At 53.7% G+C, this 7240-nt stretch overlaps 1 pseudogene; it reads left to right on the forward strand.

Moving 5' to 3' along the window:
* The first annotated feature begins 641 nt into the window (after positions 1 to 641).
* Positions 642 to 1391, forward strand: LOC140621780 (transcription initiation factor TFIID subunit 9B pseudogene; annotated as a pseudogene).
* The last annotated feature ends 5849 nt before the right edge of the window (positions 1392 to 7240 follow it).

Below are 7240 nucleotides of genomic sequence, written 5' to 3' on the forward strand. Positions count from 1 at the left end.
GGACCGCCACGGCCTGGCCTCCGGGCGGCGAGGTCTGAGGAGGGCAGCCCGGGCCCAGGGGGTGGCCTTGGGGAGCAAGGCCACGGCGAAGCCCATCCGCCCCTCTCACCCCCACGCGGGGAGGGAAAGAGGAATCGCGGCTCCCAGGGGGGCTGACGCTCTTCTGCTCCCCCCGATCCCTTAGCAGGACCGCTGATGGCAAAGGCCGGCGTGGCGTCGGGGCGGCCTGGCGGGGCAGCTGTGCCTTGGGTGACAGCTCCCAGGGCCCACCGGATCCCGTGTGGCTCTGGTGACCCTAAGGAGATCGGAGGGTGAGGCGGGGATACTGCAAACCCCGGGGCAACCGCTGAGGGATGAATATGTCCCACGATCAAATGCAATGTATTTACTGCTCGTGCAGACAAATCATATTTAAAAAGCAGATTAGGGATCCCTGGATGGCGCAGCGGTTTAGCACCTGCCTTTGGCCCAGGGCGCGATCCTGGAGACCCGGGATCGAATCCCACATCAGGCTCCCGGTGCATGGAGCCTGCTTCTCCCTCTGCCTATGTCTCTGCCTCTCTCTCTCTCTCTCTGTGACTATCATAAATAAATAAAAATTTAAAAAAAATAAATAAAAAGCAGATTAGTGGCAGGATAACATGCAGTCGGGCAAGGTGGCGCCTCCCAACGCTCCAAGAGATGCCGGTAATGGCACAAACCTTGAAGGATATGGGAGTTATGGAGTACGAACCAGCGGTTATGAATCAAAAGTTGGAATTTGCCTTCCGGTATGTGACTACCATTCCGGATGATGCAAAAATTTATTGGAGTCCTGCTAAGAAACCTAATGTGGATGCCGATGACGTAAGGCTGGCGTTGATCGATCGCCAGCCTTACGCGTCGCGTTGATCCATCTTTGACTTCTCCTCCCCCAAGAGGTTATTTTTACTAGCTATTGCAAGGCAGAAAAATCAAACCCCTTTACCCCTGATTAAGCCATTTGCAGGACCCAGACTGCACCTGACAGAGGCTGCTCATCAGCTCCAACACTAGGCCCAAGTCCTTAAGTGAAGGGACCTAACCAAGGGAGGACGGTTCCGCTGTAGCAACCCCACGGACAGCACCTGTCCCAAAGCTGCACCTCCAGTGTCAGTGACGAGCCAAAGACTTACGGTGCAGATTCCACATTCTCAGTCGACACCCGTCAAATCAGTTCCTGCAACTACTGCAGTTCAAAATATTCTGATTAACCCTTCAGTAATTGGGCCCCAAAATATTCTCATTACCTCCAACATGGTTTCATCACAGAAAATGGCCAGTGACTCAAACCCACTGAAGAGAAAACACGAAGGTGATGATGATAATGATACTATGTAAGGAATACCATAAAAAAAAAAAAAAAAAAAAAAGGAATACCATCAAGACGCGTTTCAAATGTGTAGTTGGTTTGGAGCCCGTTATACTGAACTGGAATACTCTATCGTCTCAGGTTTTATCCTAGAAAATGTAAAAGTAGCTGCAGTGATTTTCACATTAGCTTAAACTGTTAGATTTCTTTTTTTGAAACTGTCAGATATCTTAAGTGAGTATACCAATGCTTTTTCATTAGGCTTCAAGTAAAAAAGCATTTGTTTCCTAATATTTTGATTAACGTTGAATTCTTTAACAGTTTTATATTTGGAAGCAGTTTTCTGCATGTATCAGCCTCTACAGCCTGATCAGTGGGCTAATCTTTAACAGCATGATTTCTAATTTACATTCAAATACTTTCTTTTGTAAGGTAAAAAAAAGTCACAATTTTCGTTTTCACCAACTTTTTTGACCAAATCTCTAAATTTAGGAAATATTTTTGGAAAAGATGGATTTAAAGGGATTCTAAATTTATTTTGAGTGTGTTTCTTGGTATTCCCTAACCTCCCACCTCCTCAACCCAGTTTCTAGATCCCATTCATTTTCTGTACCACGTCTTCCCCATGGGCCTGAGTTTCCACCAATACTCTTAGAAGGCCAAAGCCCGAATTTAAAAAGTCTAATCTGGGGATCCCTGGGTGGCTCAGCGGTTTAGCGCCTGCCTTCAGCCCAGGGCGCGATCCTGGAGACCCGGGATCGAATCCCATGTCGGGCTCCGGGTGCATGGAGCCTGCTTCTCCCTCTGCCTGTGTCTCTGCCTCTCTCTCTCTCTGTGTGACTATCATAAATAAATAAAAATTAAAAAAATAAATAAAAAGTCTAATCCCTGATAATACAGTTCAGTGTCATTTTCCTATTTTTAAAACCTGCTTTACATGCCTAAAGGTTTGCTTTGCTTTCTTTCTCTCCATATTAGAGCAGTTGGGCTTTATCCATTGCCTTTTATGCTGTTTGAGCTTTACTCTGCTTTTAGCAGGTAGTTTGGGGCAGCCCGGGTGGCGCAGCAGTTTAGCGTCAACTGCAGCCCGGGGTGTGATCCTGGAGACCCGGGATCGAGTCCCACATCAGGCTCCCTGCATGGAGCCCGCTTCTCCCTCTGCCTGTGTCTCTGCCTCTCTCTCTCTCTCTCTGTGTCTCTATTAATAAATAAATAAGAAAAATCTTTAAAAAAAAAACAAATGGTAGTTTGGCATCAGTTACAGTTTGTCTTATATTGCAAGTTGATAACTCCATATTTCACATGTCTAAATTTAACAGAGAAGATGCCATAGCTTAAAATCTGCCTTGAAAAGTATATTTACACTGGACCTAGGCAGAAGCCATTAAAGAGCAAGTGTTTTTTTCCTTTCTACCATACATATATGCTACGATCTCTACTGCTTGAACCCTTCTATTGGTATAATTCATTTTTCTAGCTTGTTGCTGAGGATATCGTACATGAGATGGGATCAGAGCTGAAAATCCCCCAGAAGGCCAACAACAAAATCAAATCAGTGTAATGTGACCTGCATTTAGGTGTACAATGCATAGGTTTCCCGGTAATGTTGCTCAACACCTTTCACCATTTTCCACTTATACACATGTAAACGTCTTAGAGGAAAAGATTGCAAAGCTTTCAAAAATACAAATAGGCCTGTTGTTTTCAAGTAAGTTTGACATATTCAGTATAGGAATACTTTAGCAGAGTTTTCTAAAATAGATTTTCATATGTCATAATTTAGAACTTACAGCCAAGGATCCTCAAACTTAAAGCACAGGAAAGTTTCATGTTAGGATGGTGCTTGATACATTGAAGAGAAATAGTCCAGGGACCGAAAAGACCTGTCTTATCACAGTTTGAGTGTTTTTGGATATTAGGGAAAAGGTGGTATCAAACTTATAAAAACAGGTCCGATCACGATAGGAGAAGGATGTTCATCGTATAGCATAGGATATCATTACTTGAGTGTTCTCAGGGAAGTAGCATGTCAAAAAGCCTAGGTTCTAGCCCTGGCTCCCATCACTTACCAGCTATGTGACCTTACTTCACCTCTGAACCTAGTTCTCAGCAATAGAAAAATAACACCAACCCTGCCTACCTCACAGGGATGTTGTTGAGGGTTTAACTGGTATATGAGAAAATTATTTCAAAATTGTAAAATGGTTTATAACACCAAGAAATTGTTGATGTATCTGTCCTATGATTAATTTAAAAATTTAACTTAAGGGGGATCCCTGGGTGGCGCAGCGGTTTGGCGCCTGCCTTTGGCCCGGGGCACGATCCTGGAGACCCGGGATCGAGTCCCACGTCGGGCTCCCGGTGCATGGAGCCTGCTTCTCCCTCTGCCTATGTCTCTGCCTCTCTCTCTCTCTCTCTCTCTCTCTCTGTGACTATCATAAATAAATAAAAATTTTTTTTTTAAATTTAACTTAAGAAAATAAAACTGAAATAAAAACAAATAAAAAACAAATTAAGCTAAATGGAATACTAATAATTATTCCAAGAATCCAAACGAAGGCAGGAAAGCCAGAGCAAAGTCACAAGCACTTAGAGGGGACGAACAGAAAGCAAAGAAAAACAGTAACAACAGAAGACCGAAATCCAAACATCTCAATTATTACATTAAACATAATTACACGGGGCGCCTGGGTGGCTCAGTGTCTGCCTTCGGCTCAGGTCACGATCTTGGGGATCAAGTCTTGTGTTGGGCTCCCTGTTCAGCAGGGACACTGCTTCTCCCTCTGCCCCCCTGCTTGTGCTCTGCCTCTCTCTGAAATAAATGAAATCTTTAAACGAAAACCCCCCATAATTACACTAATGAAAAGATGGAAATTAAAAAAAAAAAAGATGGAAATTGTCAGATCTGATAAAAAACAATAGGGCAGCCCCAGTGGCCCAGCAGTTTAGCGCCACCTTTAGCCCAGGGTGTGATCCTGGGGACCCAGGATCGAGTCCTGTGTTGGGCTCCCTGCAGGGAGCCTGCTTCCCCCCCTGCCTGTGTCTCTGCTTCTCTCTCTTTCTCTGTGTCTGTCATGAATAAATAAATAAAAAATCGTAAAAAAAAAAAAAAAAACAAAAAAAAACAATAGAAACTGGGATGCCCCACTGGCTCAGTGGGAAGAGCAAACAGCTCTCAATCTTGGGGTCTCAGGAGTCCAAGCCCCATGCTGGGTGCAGAGATTACTTAAAAAATACAAAATAAAAAAATGTTTTAAGTAGTAATAAAAACAAAAATTTAAAAAAATTTTAATGTATCTTATAGATACATGATAAGGCCATAGATATTTTAAATGTTTTTTTTTTTTTTTTTAAAGAAAGAGTTTCCCCAAATTGAGCAGCAGGCCCAGGAGCTTAGCAACTGAATTCTATGAACCTTTCAGGGAACAGGTTGTCCTATGAGAAGAAAGAACAAGGACTCTGGCTCCGACGCCAAGGCCAAAGGAAGCCGGGTCCTCGCTCATCCGCGCGGGCGCAGAACTACTGGAGGAGACCCCAGCCAGGCGGGGTGACCGGGGTGCTGCCCCCGAGGGGCAGCAGCGTCACAGGATGCCCGTCGGCATCAACCACATCAAGGGGGCCCTCCCAGTCCCAAGGCCAGACGCGAAGAGCAGGGCGCGCTCCAGGGCCCTGTGTTCCCGGCGGTGGGGACGGCATCCCCCTACTGCGCCTGCGCCCCAACAGCACACGCACCCCACTGTGCAGCCAGGCCTGCAGGGGTGCAGCTGTGCGGGAGTGGACAGGGGTAAGGGTACGCGTGTGTCAGGGCGTGTGGTGTGTGGGGTGAGGGAGCCAGTCTGCAGGCGTGCGGTGTGCCACCGTGGGAGGGTGCGGGTGTGCGGGCGAGTGCACGTGCTTCAGCGTGCACGCGTGGGTGTGCGGTGTGTGAGCGTGTGGCCGGGGCGTGCACCTGCTGGGGCAGGAAGCTCCCGACCTGAGCAGCCCACGGCCCCACCCTGTAGCCCCCATCCCGCTGGGCCCCAGGCCCTGAGCCGGCGCCCGCCCCAGCCCACGGGAGGCAGCAGCACAGCCTCGTGCCCGCGTGACGGCCGTCGCGTGTGCAGGCCTCGCCGGCTGCCTGGGGGCCGGGCGCCCCGTGACACACAGACGGGGGCCGACTGGCCGCACACCAACGGGGCTGGTTTGGGCCACTGCGGCCAGAAGCCTCCGAAGGGGGCGCATCCAGGGTCACGCAGCCGGAGGCGGCAGGTGGGCGCAGCGCCGCAGGTGCAGCCGCGAACACGGCTCCCAGGCCCTTGGCGGCCGCGGCCCCCCCGCCAGGCCCCGGCCTCTGTAGGCGGCCTCCGACGGCCAGGTCTCGGGCCCTCGTCCTGGCCACACGCGTCCCCACTGCCGCCACGGCAGGAGCTGCCCCAGCAGGCGCCTCCGCCCAGGCCAGACCCCCCACCTGCCGGCCGGTGCTTCCCGCGGAGGGCGGGGGGCAGGGAGCCCGCGAGCAGGCCCCGACGCCACAGGGCCCGCGCCCCGGAGGAGCCAGAGTGCAGGTGCACGGGTGTGCGCGGGTGGGCGTGCTGACAGGCGCCCACCCGAGCACCCTTGCACCCACGCGTCAGGCAGAGGTCTTCACGGGGGCGGGCGTGCCCGCGGGGGTGGCGCCCGGGCCCTGGCGGGGGGAGCGCTGCCACCGGGCGGGGCGGGAGAGCCCCGAGAGCCCAGAGAGCCCCGAGAGCCCCGAGAGCCCCAGCCGGCTCTGCCCCGGAGCTGCGACTGTTTAATGTGGTTCCAGCTCATTTAGCGCATTACCCGGGATTTCAAAGAGCCATTAGCACAAGACAATCCCTCGGTCTCCTGCTTCCACCTGAACGGGTTCCAACGTCAGGTCCTCTGCCAGGAGGGCGAGCCCACGTGCACACGCGCGCACACGCACACACCACATGAAAGGAAGCCGTCACCGCTGCTTCCCCGCAGGCGGGCGCGCGGGGTGTCGCCGCCATCCACACGCTCACACGCTCACGCAGGCTCACTGCGGGGCCGAGGGCCCGGCCTGTCCCCCAGCCCACAGGGCCCGGCCCCCCTGTGGCCGGCTGGTCCCGCTCCGGGCCTGGAGAGGGCAGGCTGGTCCCACAGCTCGGGAGCACCGCCCCCCCAAGCCTCCCCGCGCGGGAGGAGGAGGAGAAGCAGCCCCCACCCCGGGCAGGGAGCTCGGGTGCAGGGCGACCACGCAGCAGCCCGGAGACACAGCGCGGTCCCCCACGGCCCGCCGCGTCCTCTGCACACCAGGCCCCGGCCACCCCCGCTTGCCCAGCCCCAAGTGCTGAGCCCCCTTCTGAGCGGGTCCCCGAGGCGAGGCCCGGCCCGGCTCCCAGGGACACGCTCTGCCTCCCGCCACCTCGAGAGGACAGCACCAGGACGCCCTCGGACTCCCGGGGACGAGAAGTTGAGAACCTTAGAACCACAGAAAGGCCCGGGGCTCTGCAGGCACCCACGTCCGCAGCGCCCACGGGGGGCACCCAGTAGGGCCAGCCCCACCTGCCTGCGCCGTGAGAGCCCACTCGGGCCGGCTATGCATCCTGCGCTCTTCCTGCCTCCCACGCCGCTCCTCTCACGTACAGCTGCCCCCCCACAGCAAGGCTAGCTCGGTCGGAGGAAAGTCAGGGGAAAGGACAGCACGTGTCCTCGGGCTGGCAGGGCCACCTCCACCAGCAACGCGGCCACCTGCCCTGTGCACGGCCTCCTGCCTGCTGCGACAGGGTCCCCACGCCGGGCCTGCCTCCCCAGCCCGGGGCCCAGGCCTCCCCTCGTTCAGATGAGGAAGCCCCGTGGGGAGGTGGTGGGGACTCGGCAGGTGACCAGGGAGGGCTCCAGGGCCCCACCCTCGATAGCAGAAGCAGGAGCCCGAGGGACAGGGGA

This window comes from Canis lupus, chromosome 30 (genome assembly GCF_048164855.1).
Source record: "Canis lupus baileyi chromosome 30, mCanLup2.hap1, whole genome shotgun sequence".
Lineage (NCBI taxonomy): Eukaryota > Metazoa > Chordata > Mammalia > Carnivora > Canidae > Canis > Canis lupus.